Source organism: Pseudophryne corroboree, chromosome 10 (assembly GCF_028390025.1).
Source record: "Pseudophryne corroboree isolate aPseCor3 chromosome 10, aPseCor3.hap2, whole genome shotgun sequence".
Taxonomy (NCBI): Eukaryota; Metazoa; Chordata; class Amphibia; order Anura; family Myobatrachidae; genus Pseudophryne; species Pseudophryne corroboree.
In genome coordinates, this window is record NC_086453.1 from 28,248,352 (window position 1) to 28,264,790 (window position 16,439).

General features: G+C 45.1%; 1 protein-coding gene across 1 annotated transcript in view; it reads left to right on the plus strand.

Annotated features, from left to right (window-relative positions):
- Positions 1-578: 578 nt before the first annotated feature.
- LOC134966921 (mucin-5B-like) overlaps positions 579-16,439 on the plus strand; it is a 52,128-nt gene continuing 36,267 nt past the window's right edge. The window contains exon 1 of the mRNA XM_063943940.1: positions 579-1,010. The gene's annotated coding sequence lies outside the window, so the exon portion shown is untranslated. The remainder of the gene's footprint in view (positions 1,011-16,439) is intronic.

A 16,439-nucleotide genomic window follows, 5' to 3' on the forward strand; every position in this document is an offset into this window, starting at 1 on the left:
ACCGCAATGCCCGTGATATCGTATACCACACACTGCAATGTCCGTGACACATTACGACACACACCGCAATGTCTGTGATACATTATGCCAGGGGTTTCATGTGCTAGGTGTTATGCTTGTTGCCAGGGGGTAATATTCGTTGCCAGGGGTTTCATGCACTGCTTGTCATGCTCGTTGCTAGGAGGTAATGCTTGTTGCTAGGGAATTCATGAGCTGCGTGTCATGCTTGTTACCAGGGGGTAATGCTTGTTGCTAGGCCTGTGCCTCCATGGTGCCAGAAACACATATGACCCCAGAGCCACATATGCCCCCCCCCCCCCTTAATGCCAGCTACATACCCTCCCCCGCTGCTGTGCTGCCCAGAAAGGAGGGTAGTGGTACAGTCCAGGAAGTAGCCAGAGGGCACAGCGCGTGCCTGTCCTGTGTCTCCAGCAGCGTGTCTGTCAAATGACTGCGGGTTCGTGAGCCAATCAGAGCTCGCAGACTGGCAGCTACGGCTCCTGATTGGCTGCCAGTGACGTGCTCTGATTGGCTCACGAACCGTCACTTCATTTGACAGACGCTGGCGCCCGCCGCCACAGGAGAGGCGCGCATTTGGCCTCCGGCTCCTTCCCGGACTCAGTCACTGCAGCAATCAGTGACGGTGCCCCCGCAGCCTTGCGCCTCCGAGCCTCCGCAGTGGCTGCGGGGACTGTAGTTACGCCGCTGAAATGCAGGCTTGAAGCCAGAAAGCCTGTTAATTCATGAGTGTCCCAGTTTAAAGCAATAGTATTGTGATGCCCTAACTATGGAAAGTGCCATTGTGTCCACAAGGACCCCTATGCAACAATAATACTATCTTGGGCGGATCTAATATGGCTTGTGCTGGCTAGTGTGACAGTTGGAGGTCACATGCAGCTCCAGAGAGAGGCTGGCTCATGCTGGCTAATGTGACAGTTGGCAGCAGTTGGAGCGGCCATCTTAGGTAGGAGTACGAAGAGGGGAGTGGTGATAAAGCTCTTCCCCTGGAGGTCTGTAAAAAAGAAAGAAACCACTGCATATATTAAACCATTCTAGCTGCAGCCAAAATGAATCCTTTACTTCATGGAATAGTGAACATTCTATTTGTTAAATACAGACACACTAGCTGTCATCCAGACTCCTGCACTGACTAAAAGTTTAGATGCCACAGCCAGGAGCAGCTTAGACCCTTTGAGCTGCTTGAGTACAGGTCTGTTTTTTTCGTATGGGCTCAATGTGCAGTTTCCCAAGGGCCCCAGGAGTATAACAGTGCTAGGTTGACAGCTGAGGGTCCCCTTTTTCCAGCAGTACCAGATGTTTGAAAATTGTCGCTGGGGAACTGAAGATACCTGACTGCAAAACAGTGGTCCCCATCCAAGCCTGTTAATTGCTCTTCCAAGCCAGATATCTCAGGTTCTGTCTGACTTTTTATGAGGGTATGCTCCAAAAGCTGGGACTCTCCCCTTTTGGTGTGCAGCTTATGTCTACTATGCCCAGAACCAAATCTATTAGGCTTCCAGCAGCTGGTCCCTGCTCCAGCTCCACACGCCTGGTATGTCCTTTTATATTTTCGTCAGTGGATTGCTCCGGCTCCTGAACTCTGATCCCCAAGGCCTCAGTACCTACTGAAAGATGTCACTCTCTAGTTTTTTTTTTTTTATCCCATTGAAAACTACTGTAAGAAATCTATTTCCAGGAAATGGAGATATCTGCAGACAATCAAGCTGTTCTCCCATCAGAAAATGATGAATATTAATCCCACTCCACTATCCACCCCTTCCCTGTGTATTAAACACCCCCTACCACCCTGGAAGTTAGTACCGGGGCCCCTTCATTCAGCCCAATACCCCCTTCTACAGTTTAGTGTTCTCCCTCCCACCCCATTTCCCAACATCTGTGCAGTAAACGAGTAATTAATTACTGCTCCAGGTCCTTCATGTGGAGCGGTACATAGGACACCTATCAGGACATAAAAGTTGCCACTGATAGCACTCCTCATCCCTTCCGCTGGAGGATGGGTAGGAGCCCCAGTGCATTACTTGGTCCAGGGGCCTACACTGCTGTTAAGACAAGCCCTGCCTTGGTGACTTTTACATAGGAGTTAGATCTGGTCTGTGATCTGTGTTTCCTATAGGCCAGGGAACAGATCTATGATGAAATAACTAGAACCACCTAATCCTGCTCTTCACTTCTAGCAGCCACTTTTCCCACAAAGTGCACTAGGCTTGCCGGTTCTCTGTTACCATAAGGATTTAAGGACGATGATCTAACCTGTAGTGGAACCCTGTGCCACAAACAGAGGACATAATATAGGAGACTGTGCAATGTAAGAATAAGTGGCAGACTCACAGATAGCAGTCCAGATGAACAAACTCTGGGGAGTGTTACAGACAAGCAGTCAGAGCTAGACATGAATATCGAATTTTTGTGGTTTACCACAATCAATGTATTTTTTGTGACTGTAGTGCATCTACTGTACCTTTCGATGGTGGCTATGGTAACTGACACCAAATGGTGTGGAAGTGATTGCCGTTCAATGTTAAAATTCAGCTGCATCCTACTATTTTATATGGAGAATGTGCAATGTTTTTTTTTTTGTCTTCCATCAAATTCTTTTTATGCAATGGATAATTATCAATTATAATTAACAATGTATCAAAAGCGTCAAAGGTGGAAGCCCATGGCGGGCTTCTGATGTCCATCTCTACTCCAATCCAGGCAGGCAACAGACCATACAAGCAAACGTTTGTAACTCCTTCTCCAGGATGACCATGATAGATGGACAACAAAAGTCTCACCATCAGGGCCCCTCCTCCTGCTGTTTTGCCACAATTCCTGGTCTTGCTTTGCTGGAGGCGGAGCTATGATAATGCAATTCATATTGAATCTATAATTGTGTCGCTTGCCCACTTCACTGAAGAAGAACGTTGGGGAGAACTGATAACTTTTTCAGGAGCTGGGAGACTCCCCAAAGACCTTTGGCAGAGAAAGCAATGGAAAACTACGGGACTTGAATTACTAGAAGAACATGCTGATCTTTGTTATTTTCTACCAGTGATGCAATTTTAAGTAAACTCAGTAACTGCACAATAACAAACGTGATACACTAATTACAGCACACCAGCAGAAAGCGGATATAATTGGTGTAATTACTAGTCGCTCAGAAGTAGGACAATATTATGACAGTTGTTTTGAAACTTGGAAATAAACTTTGTAGATTAAAAAAAATGTTTTTCTTTTAATCACAAATGGATGAATTGGTTTTAGATATAGACAGGGCCGGCCCAAGCCTAAATTTTTTGGTAAGCGAATATAGATTGTGGCGTGTCCCCCCCATGGATGATGGAAAATATTATACACACAAAAGCTTAAACCGCATTAAGCGAAATATGGGTGTAATCAACTGTCTACCATAAAGTTAAAACTTCCCAATATATTCAATAATCTGATCTCAACCCACTCAGGCACGCATTTCACTTGCCGAAAACAAAGATAAATGCAAGACACAAAAACCAACTGAAGACAGCTGCAAAGCATAACAAAGGAGGAAACACAGCATTTGGTTATTCTCAGCAAAGTATTACAAATGAACACCGTGATCGCACTGAGCCAAAAAAAATAAATTTAAATTTAAAAATTGGGGTCCTACCAGTCTTTTTCTGGGTCCCATCGGAATGAAGGTTCGTATTAATCTTAATCTTATTTGGACACTACAAAAGTGTTGCAAGCTGGGGTGATGGGGTGACAATGCTGCTGGGCTGCGTAGCATGCAGGACACCCTGCACCAGAGGTGTAACTAGACATTTTGGTGCCCTTAGGCAGAAAGTGAATTGGTGTTCCACCTCCCAGACTGCATAGCATAGGCAGTGCGCACCGAAGGAGTGGAGCAAAATTTTAGGGGCATGGCTTCATGGTGACGGGGCGTGACCACATAATAGTGCCAATTCACATTACACCACACAGTAGTGCCGCTTATACACATTGCACCAGGTAGAGCACATATAAACATTGCACCAGGTAGAACACTTAGACACATTGCACCAGGTACAGCACATATAAACATTGCACCAGGTAGAACACTTAGTCACATTGCACCAGGTAGAGCACATATAAACATTGCACCAGGTAGAACACTTAGACACATTGCACCAGGTGGAGCACATATAAACATTGCACCAGGTAGAACACTTAGACACATTGCATTAGGTAGAGCACAAATAAACATTGCACCAGGTAGAACACTTAGACACATTGCACCAGGTAGAGCACATATAAACATTGCACCAGGTAGAACACTTAGACACATTGCACCAGGTAGAGCACATATAAACATTGCACCAGGTAGAACACTTAGTCACATTGCACCAGGTAGAGCACATATAAACATTGCACCAGGTAGAACACTTAGACACATTGCACCAGGTAGAGCACATACAAACATTGCACCAGGTGAACACTTAGTCACATTGCACCAGGTACAGCACGTTATACACATTGCACCAGGTAGAGCACATATACACATTGCACCAGGTGACCACTTAGACACATTGCACCAGGTACAGCGCGTTATACACATTGCACCAGGTGACCACTTAGACACATTGTAGCCACCATCTCGGACCCCCAGTTGTCATCCCCAGACACAGTGATCGCGGGTGTCAGTGGAGGGGGTGTCTACAGTGATTGTCGGTGTCAGCGGGGGAGGGTGGTGTCCACAGTGATTGCGCGGGAAAGGGGTGTCCATAGTCATCGCATGTGTCAGTGGAGGGGTGATCGCGGGTGTCAGCGAGGGAAGGGGGTGCCCACAGTGATCGTGGGTGTCAGTGGGGGTGCCGAGGGGAGGAGTGGTGACTGACATGTAGTGCAGCAGCTCTGGTCCTCTTCCTGCTCTGGTGCTGCAGCGATGGCCACTGATCCCTGTGTGATAGATGTAGGAGTCCGCTCTAAACCCCCCACCCAGCACTGTTGGAAAGGAAAGTGTACAGGCTACAGCATCATGAATATTATTTTTTCATATATATAAAAAATATATATTCACTTGCACACACACACATATATATATATATATATATATATATATATATATATTAGAGATGTGCACCGGACATTTTTCGAGTTTTGTGTTTTGGTTCTGGATTCGGTTCCGCGGCCGTGTTTTGGATTCGGACGCGTTTTGGCAAAACCTCCCTGAAATTTTTTTGTCGGATTCGGGTGTGTTTTGGATTTGGGTGTTTCATTTCCAAAAAACCCTCAAAAACAGCTTAAATCATAGAATTTGGGGGTCATTTTGATGCCATAGTGTTATTAACCTCAATAACCATAATTTCCACTCATTTCCAGTCTATTCTGAACACCTCACACCTCACAATATTATTTTTAGTCCTAAAATTTGCACCGAGGTCGCTGTGTGACTAAACAAAGCGACCCAAGTGGCCGACACAAACACCTGGCCCATCTAGGAGTGGCACTGCAGTGTCAGACAGGATGGCACTTCAAAAAATAGTCCCCACAGAGCACAAGATGCAAAGAAAAAAGAGGTGCACCAAGGTCGCTGGATGGCTAAGCTAAGCGACCCAAGTGGTCGACACAAACACCTGGCCCATCTAGGAGTGGCACTGCAGTGTCAGACAGGATGGCACTACAAAAAAAATAGTCCCCAAACAGCACATGAAGCAAAGAAAAAAAGAGGTGCAATGAGGTAGCTGTGTGACTAAGCCAAGCGACCCAAGTGGCCGAAACAAACACCTGGCCCATCTAGGAGTGGCACTGCAGTGTCAGACAGGATAGCAGATTTAAAAAATAGTCCCCAAACAGCACATGATGCAAAGAAAAAAAGAGGTGCACCAAGGTCGCTGGATGGCTAAGCTAAGCGACCCAAGTGGCCGACACAAACACCTGGCCCATCTAGGAGTGGCACTGCAGTGTCAGACAGGATGGCACTTTAAAATATAGTCCCCAAACAGCACATGATGCAAAGAAAAATGAAAGAAAAAAGAGGTGCAAGATGGAATTGTCCTTGGGCCCTCCCACCCACCCTTATGTTGTATAAACAGGACATGCACACTTTAACAAACCCATCATTTCAGCGACAGGGTCTGCCACACGACTGTGACTGAAATGACTGGTTGGTTTGGGCCCCCACTAAAAAAGAAGCAATCAATCTCTCCTTGCACAAACTGGCTCTACAGAGGCAAGATGTCCACCTCCTCCTCATCCTCCGATTCCTCACCCCTTTCACTGTGTACATCCCCCTCCTCACAGATTTTTAATTCGTCCCCACTGGAATCCACCATCTCAGGTCCCTGTGTACTTTCTGGAGGCAATTGCTGGTGAATGTCTCCATGGAGGAATTGATAATAATTCATTTTGATGAACATCATCTTCTCCACATTTTCTGGAAGTAACCTCGTACGCCGATTGCTGACAAGGTGAGCGGCTGCACTAAACACTCTTTCGGAGTACACACTGGAGGGGGGGGGGGCAACTTAGGTAAAATAAAGCCAGTTTGTGCAAGGGCCTCCAAATTGCCTCTTTTTCCTGCCAGTATACGTACGGACTGTCTGACGTGCCTACTTGGATGCGGTTACTCATATAATCCTCCACCATTCTTTCAATGGTGACAGAATCATATGCAGTGACAGTAGACGACATGTCAGTAATCGTTGGCAGGTCCTTCAGTCCGGACCAGATGTCAGCACTCGCTCCAGACTGCCCTGCTTCACCGCCAGCGGGTGGGCTCGGAATTCTTAGCCTTTTCCTCGCACCCCCAGTTGCGGGAGAATGTGAAGGAGGAGATGTTGACGGGTCACGTTCCGCTTGACTTGACAATTTTCTCACCAGCAGGTCTTTGAGCCTTTGCAGATTTGTGTCTGCTGGAAAGAGAGATACAACGTACGTTTTAAATCTAGGATCGAGCACGGTGGCCAAAATGTAGTGCTCTGATTTCAACAGATTGACCACCCGTGAATCCTGGTTAAGCGAATTAAGGGCTCCATCCACAAGTCCCACATGCCTAGCGGAATCGCTCTGTTTTAGCTCCTCCTTCAATCTCTCCAGCTTCTTCTGCAAAAGCCTGATGAGGGGGAATGACCTGACTCAGGTTGGCAGTGTCTGAACTGACTTCACTTGTGGCAAGTTCAAAGGGTTACAGAACCTTGCACAATGTTGAAATCATTCTCCACTGCGCTTGAGTCAGGTGCATTCCCCCTCCTTTGCCTATATCGTAGGTAGCGGTATAGGCTTGAATGGCCTTTTGCTGCTCCTCCATCCTCTGAAGCATATAGAGGGTTGAATTCCACCTCGTTACCACCTCTTGCTTCAGATGATGGCGGGGCAGGTTCAGGAGTGTTTGCTGGTGCTCCAGTCTTCGGCACGCGGTGGCTGAATGCCGAAAGTGGCCCGCAATTCTTCGGGCCACTGACAGCATCTCTTGCACGCCCCTGTCGGTTTTTAAATAATTCTGCACCACCAAATTCAATGTATGTGCAAAACATGGGACGTGTTGGAATTTGCCCACATGTAATGCACGCACAATATTGCTGCCGTTGTCTGATGTCACAAATCCCCAGGAGAGTCCAATTGGGGTAAGCCATTCTGCGATGATGTTCCTCAGTTTCCGTAAGAGGTTGTCAGCTGTGTGCCTCTTCTAGAAAGCAGTGATACAAAGCGTAGCCTGCCTAGGAACGAGTTGGCGTTTGCGAGATGCTGCTACTGGTGCCGCTGCTGCTGTTCTTGTTGCGGGAGGCAATACATCTACCCAGTGGGCTGTCACAGTCATATAGTCCTTTGTCTGCCCTGCTCCACTTGTCCACATGTCCGTGGTTAAGTGGACATTGGGTACAACTGCATTTTTAAGGACACTGGTGACTCTTTTTCTGACATCTGTGTACATTCTCGGTATCGCCTGCCTAGAGAAATGGAACCTAGATGGTATTTGGTACCGGGGACACAGTACCTCAAGCAATTCTCTAGTTTCCTGTGAATTAACGGTGGATACCGGAAACACGTTTGACACCACCCAGGCTGCCAAGGCCTGAGTTATCCGCTATGCAGCAGGATGACTGCTGTGATATTTCATCTTTCTCGCAAAGGACTGTTGGACAGTCAATTGCTTACTGGAAGTAGTACAAGTGGTCTTCCGACTTCCCCTCTGGGATGACGATCGACTCCCAGCAGCAACAACAGCAGCGCCAGCAGCAGTAGGCATTACATTCAAGGATGCATCGGAGGAATCCCAGGCAGGAGAGGACTCGTCAGACTTGACAGTGACATGGCCTGCAGGACTATTGGCTTTCCTGTCTAAGGAGGAAATTGACACTGATGGAGTTGGTGGTGTGGTTTGCAGGAGCTTGGTTTCAAGAGGAAGGGGTTTAGTTGTCAGTGGACTGCTTCCGCTGTCACCCAAAGTTATTGAACTTGTCAATGACTTCTGATGAATACGCTCCAGGTGACGTATAAGGGAGGATGTTCCTAGGTGGTTAACGTCCTTACCCCTACTAATTACAGCTTGACAAAGGCAACACACGGCTTGACAAATGTTGTCCGCATTTCTGTTAAAATAATTCCACACCGACGAGGTGATTTTTTTTGTAATTTGACCAGGCATGTCAATGGCCATATTCGTCCCAGGGACAACAGGTGTCTCCCCGGGTGCCTGAATTAAACAAACCACCTCACCATCAGAATCCTCCTTGTCAATTTCCTCCTCAGCGCTAGCAACACCCATATCCTCATCCTGGTGTACTTCAACAGTGACATCTTCAATTTGACTATCAGGAACTGGACTGTGGGTGCTCCTTCCAGCACTTGCAGGGGGCGTGCAAATGATGGAAGGCACCACCTCTTCCCGTCCAGTGTTGGGAAGGTCAGGCATCGCAACCGACACACTTGGACTCTCCTTGGGGATTTGTGATTTAGAAGAAAGCACAGTTCTTTGCTATGCTTTTGCCAGCTTAAGTCTTTTCATTTTTCTAGCGGGAGGATGAGTGCTTCCATCCTCATGTGAAGATGAACCACTAGCCATGAACATAGGCCAGGGCCCCAGCCGTTGCTTGCCACTCCGTGTCGTAAATGGCATATTGGCAAGTTTACGCTTCTCCTCAGACGCTTTTAATTTAGATTTTTTTGGTCATTTTACTGAACTTTAGTTTTTTGGATTTTACATGCTCTCTACTATGACATTGGGCATCGGCCTTGGCAGACGACGTTGATGGCATTTCATCGTCTCGGCCATGACTAGTGGCAGCAGCTTCAGCAAGAGGTGGAAGTGGATCTTGATCTTTCCCTATTTTACCCTCCACATTATTGTTCTCCATTTTTTATTGTGTGGACTTATATGCCAGTAATATATCAATAGCAATGGCCTACTACTATATATACTGCACACTACTTAAATGCACCACAGGTATGGATGGATAGTATACTTGACGACACAGAGGTAGGTAGAGCAGTGGCCTACTGTACCATACTGCTATATTATATACTGGCGGTCAGCAAAATTATGCACTGTCCTACTTCTATATATACTGCGCACAACTTAAATGCACCACAGGTATGGATGGATAGTATACTTGACGACACAGAGGTAGGTAGAGCAGTGGCCTACTGTACCGTACTGCTATATATTATATAATGGTGGTCAGCAAAATTATGCACTGTCCTACTACTATATATATACTGCGCACAACTTAAATGCACCACAGGTATGGGTGGATAGCATACTTGACGACACAGAGGTAGGTAGAGCAGTGGCCTACTGTACCGTACAGCTATATATTATATACTGGTGGTCAGCAAAATTATGCACTGTCCTACTACTATTTATATACTGCGCACAACTTAAATGCACCACAGGTATGGATGGATAGTATACTTGACGGACGACACAGAGGAAGGTAGAGCAGTGGCCTACTGTACCGTACTGCTATATATTATATACTGGTGGTCAGCAAAATTATGCACTGTCCTACTACTATATATATACTGCGCAGAACTTAAATGCACCACAGGTATGGATGGATTGTATACTTGACGACACAGAGGTAGGTAGAGCAGTGGCCTACTGTACCGTACTGCTATATATTATATACTGGTGGTCAGCAAAATTATGCACTGTCCTACTACTATATATACTGCGCACAACTTAAATGCACCACAGGTATGGATGGATAGTTTACTTGACGACACAGAGGTAGGTAGAGCAGTGGCCTACTGTACCGTACTGCTATATATTATATACTGGTGGTCAGCAAAATTATGCACTGTCCTACTACTATATATATACTGTGCACAACTTAAATGCACAACAGGTATGGATGGATAGTATACTTGACGACACAGAGGTAGGTAGAGCAGTGGCCTACTGTACCGTACTGCTTTATATTATATACTGGTGGTCAGCAAAATTATGCACTGTGCTACTACTATATATATACTGCGCACAACTTAAATGCACCACAGGTATGGATGGATAGTATACTTGACGACACAGAGGTAGGTAGAGCAGTGGCCTACTGTACCGTACTGCTATATATTATATACTGGTGGTAAGCAAAATTATGCACTGTCCTACTACTATATATATATACTGCGCACAACTTAATTGCACCACAGGTATGGATGGATAGTATATTTGATGACACAGAGGTAGGTAGAGCAGTGGCCTACTGTACCGTACTGCTATATATTATATACTGGTGGTCAGCAAAATTATGCACTGTCCTACTTCTATATATACTGCGCACAACTTAAATGCACCACAGGTATGGATGGATAGTATACTTGACGACACAGAGGTAGGTAGGGCAGTGGCCTACTGTACCGTACTGCTATATATTATATACTGGTGGTCAGCAAAATTATGCACTGTCCTACTACTATATATATATACTGCGCACAACTTAAATGCACCACAGGTATGGATGGATAGCATACTTGACGACACAGAGGTAGGTAGAGCAGTGGCCTACTGTACCGTTCAGCTATATATTATATACTGGTGGTCAGCAAAATTATGCACTGTCCTACTACTATATATACTGCGCACAACTTAAATGCACCACAGGTATGGATGGATAGTATACTTGACGACACAGAGGTAGGTAGAGCAGTGGCCTACTGTACCGTACTGCTATATATTATATAATGGTGGTCAGCAAAATTATGCACTGTCCTACTACTATATATATACTGCGCCCAACTTAATTGCACCACAGGTATGGATGGATAGTAAACTTGATGACACAGAGGTAGGTAGAGCAGTGGCCTACTGTACCGTACTGCTATATATTATATACTGGTGGTCAGCAAAATTATGCACTGTCCTACTACTATATATACTGCGCACAACTTAAATGCACCACAGGTATGGATGGATAGTTTACTTGACGACACAGAGGTAGGTAGAGCAGTGGCCTACTGTACCGTACTGCTATATATTATATACTGGTGGTCAGCAAAATTATGCACTGTCCTACTACTATATATATACTGTGCACAACTTAAATGCACAACAGGTATGGATGGATAGTATACTTGACGACACAGAGGTAGGTAGAGCAGTGGCCTACTGTACTGTACTGCTATATATTATATACTGGTGGTCAGCAAAATTATGCACTGTCCTACTACTATATATATACTGTGCACAATTTAATTGCACCACAGGTATGGATGGATAGTATACTTGACGACACAGAGGTAGGTAGTGCAGTGGCCTACTGTACCGTACTGCTATATATTATATACTGGTGGTCAGCAAAATTATGCACTGTCCTACTACTATATATATACTGCGCACAACTTAATTGCACCACAGGTATGGATGGATAGTATACTTGATGACACAGAGGTAGGTAGAGCAGTGGCCTACTGTACTGTACTGCTATATATTATATACTGGTGGTCTGCAAAATTATGCACTGTCCTACTTCTATATATACTGCGCACAACTTAAATGCACCACAGGTATGGATGGATAGTATACTTGACGACACAGAGATAGGTAGAGCAGTGGCCTACTGTACCGTACTGCTATATATTATATACTGGTGGTAAGCAAAATTATGCACTGTCCTACTACTATATATATACTGCGCACAACTTAAATGCACCACAGGTATGGATGGATAGCATACTTGACGACACAGAGGTAGGTAGAGCAGTGGCCTACTGTACCGTTCAGCTATATATTATATACTGGTGGTCAGCAAAATTATGCACTGTCCTACTACTATATATATACTGCGCACAACTTAAATGCACCACAGTTATGGATGGATAGTATACTTGACGACACAGAGGTAGGTAGAGCAGTGGCCTACTGTACCGTACTGCTATATATTATATACTGGTGGTCAGCAAAATTATGCACTGTCCTACTACTATATATATATATACTGCGCACAACTTAATTGCACCACAGGTATGGATGGATAGTATACTTGATGACACAGAGGTAGGTAGAGCAGTGGCCTACTGTACCGTACTGCTATATATTATATACTGGTGGTCAGCAAAATTATGCACTGTCCTACTACTATATATACTGCGCACAACTTAAATGCATCACAGGTATGGATGGAGAGTATACTTGACGACACAGAGGTAGGTAGAGCAGTGGCCTACTGTACCGTACTGCTATATATTATATACTGGTGGTCACTGGTCAGCAAAATTATGCACTGTCCTCCTACTATATATACTACAATGCAGCACAGATATGGAGCGTTTTTCAGGCAGAGAACGTATAATACTGGTTGTCACTGGTCAACAAAACTCTGCACTGTCCTCCTACTATATAATACTGGTGGTCCCCAGTGCACACAATAAAGCACACTGAGCACAGATATTTGCAGCACACTGAGCACAGATATTTGCAGCACACTGAGCACAGATATTTGCAGCACACTGAACACAGAAACTGAGAGAACGCCAGCCACGTCCTCTCACTATCATCTCCAATGCACGAGTGAAAAATGTCGGCGACGCGCGGCTCCTTATATAGAATACGAATCTCGCGTGAATCCGACAGCGGGATGATGACGTTCGGGCGCGCTCGGGTTAACCGACAATATGGGAGGATCCGAGTCTGCCTCGGACCCGTGTAAAATGGGTGAAGTTCGGGGGGGTTCGGATTCCGAGGAACCGAACCCGCTCTTCTCTAATATATATATATATATATATATATATATATATATATACATATACATACATACATATAGTTAGTCTATATATATATATATATATATAGTTAGTTAATATATATATATATATATATATATAATTAGTTTATAATTATTACAGAGGAAGCAACCTTCTGCACGTGAGTTGTTGCAATTTTTTCGTGTGGCATTATAATTAATGAGGGGGCCATGCCATCTGCAAGTTTTGAGCCCCCTGCCGACTGAAAAAAATTGCAACAGCACACATGATGTGCACTCCCTCTGTAATAATTATTGACTAGTATGTCTATATATATATATATATATATATACTGTATATATATATATATATATAAACTCCCAACGGCGGCACTCCGGACAGGTGAAATAATTTCAAATAAACTGCAAAGAAATGCAGTTTATTTGAAATTATTTCACCTGTCCGGAGTGCCGCCGTTGGGAGTTTATATGAGACACGCCATTTGACATGTTCTCTGGAGGGCACCCGGTAAAGCTACAAATTTGATCTCGTGGAGTGCCGGATCTTGGGATACGTATATATATATATATATATATATATATATATATAGCAATTGTTCCACAGTGTGGAGGGTGCACTCACGCATGTGTACAGATCAGTCCATACATAAAAGAAAGAGATTTTATTGTAGTCGTCAAAAAGCCTTGGTGTCGACGTTTCGGTTCGATGACGAACCTTTCTCAAGACCGGCAACACATAATAGTTATATCAACATCAATTGCCATAGGTTTGTAATGTGTCTATAACAGAAACAAACACACATATTAGGAGACTCCGCCTCCCAGGCCATATGACATCCAAATCTAAAAACAAATAGGTAGTTACCAATACGACAGTTCATAAAGTGTCTATATCCACATCACAGCCCGCCACCAACTATATAGGTGATATAGGAACGCAGGAACGCATACTGCTGGGCAATACACTATATATTCACTTGCATATATAATATAATATATTATATATATATAGACAGAGTAGTCTAGAATTATTACAGAAGGAGCAATCTTCTGCACATGTGTGCTGTTGCAATTTTTTCAGTGGGCAGGGGGCTCAAAACTTGCAGATGGCCCCCTCATTAGTTATAATTCCACTGTGCCCACTGAAAAAATTGCAACAGCACACATGTGCAGAAGACTGCAGTGCTCCCTCTGTAATAATTATAGACTACTCTGTCTATATATATATATATATATATATATATATATATATATAATATATTAAATATGCAAGTGAATATATTTATTTAATATATATTAATATTTATATAGGGACGGCCCTGCGCTGAGCCTGCCAGCCCAGGAATCAGGATAACACTCTGCACTACGTGAGACTGACTCCAGTCTCTACCTCCTCTCTCCGGCAGCCGGGCAGCGGATGCCAGCTGGGAAGCGAGAGCAGTGCGGCCTGTGTGCGGGAGGGACCCGCTCAAAGATGTCTCCACTCTCCGGACTCCGGCGGCAGCGGATGCGGTCAGGGCCGTCAGGCAAGCAGCACGCTGCACGCACCACTATGACAGTGACAGTGAGTGGCGGCAATGGCGTGTCTCTTTCTGTGGTGGGCAAGGTGGGAGAAGCTATGGTCACAGTCTGTATACTGAAATGGTTTGATTCCAGGGTGTTTGTAGAAATGCAGAGTAAGCTTGTCAGAGGCCCTCATTCCGAGTTGTTCGCTCGCTAGCCGCTTTTCGCAGCAGTGCACACGCTAAGCCGCCGCCCTCTGGGAGTGTATCTTAGCTTAGCAGAAGTGCGAACGAAGTATTCACAATATTGCGAAAAGATTTTACTTTGCAGTTTCTGAGTAGCTCGAGACTTACTCCTACACTGCGATCAGCTCAGTGCTTGTTGTTCCTGGTTTGACGTCACAAACACACCCAGCGTTCGCCTAGACACTCCCCCGTTTCTCCAGCCACTCCCGCGTTTTTCCCAGAAACGGCAGCGTTTTTCCAAACACTCCCCTAAAACGGCCAGTTTCTGCCCAGTAACACCCACTTCCTGTCACTCACACTACGATCAGCAGAACGAAGAAAAAACCTCGTAATGCCGTGAGTAAAATACCAAACTTCTTAGCAATTTTACTTGGCGCAGCCGCAGTGTGAACATTGCGCATGCGCAGTTTGTGGAAAATCGCTGCGATGCAAAGAAAAAGAACGAGCGAACAACTCGGAATGTGGGCCAGAGTTGGCAAACTTCCACATGCAGCCTTCCCAAGTCCACTGATAACCAATGTAGCCGCATTAGCATAAAGTCACAAACTCAACTGCAGCAAAAGATGCAAGGCAGGCCACAATTGCCTCCATTTTAGAAGGAGTATACCTCAGACCTCATCTTCTCAACAGGCCCATCCCTATTAGGGCTCCATCCAGAAATGTATGTAGGGCCAGCGCAACCTGTTCAGTGGCAACTGCTACACATGTGCATTATGTGTATAAAGGGGCGCTACTACTGGGGGCATTATGTGTATAAGGGGCGCTACTACCGCGAGCATTGTGTATAAGGGCCACTACTCTGTAGCGGAACGTATAAGGGGCACTACTGTGTGGCATAATTTGAATAAGGGGAACTACTGTGTGACATCATGTGAATAAGGGACACTACTATAAGGTGTAATGTGAATAAGATTGTGCTGCTGTGTGGCGTAATTTGAAATGTGGATATTATCGTGTGGCCACGACGCTTCTTTGTGACACCTCACCCCTTTTTGCAGCAGATTATCCCTTTGCAAAGTTTGGGAGGGAGGGCACAAATGTATAGTTTGCAGGGGGGTGCCAAACACCCTGGCACCGGCCCTGTATGTGTATACAATATGTATATGGAAACTCCCTTCCAAATCCTGTATTTGCCTATGCCTTGGACTAATGAATTAATCTGACCCAATCAAAGAAAGGTGAGTGAATATAGGGGATGTGGTTAGGCTCCAGTTATTCCGCTCTATCATCAGAGGCATCACTAGTTGAATGCAGAGGATGTGACCGAACCTGATTGTCACCTTCCGAGAGGTGACACCAAAATGCCGGCTCCTTCTCAGTGACAGGGAGCCAAGTGCCCCACTGTTAAATTATTTTGCAGCACACTGCTCCTGTCATTGAGGAGGTGATGGCCAGGCAGGGCAGGCAGACGAGTCTCCGGTTGCAGTCCCTCGAACTGATGACCCCAGTGTCCCCTCTGTCTATCATACCCATAATGTAGGTTGTGTTCCTTTATATTGGCAGGTGGTCAGATGATGTTAGGTTACATTTA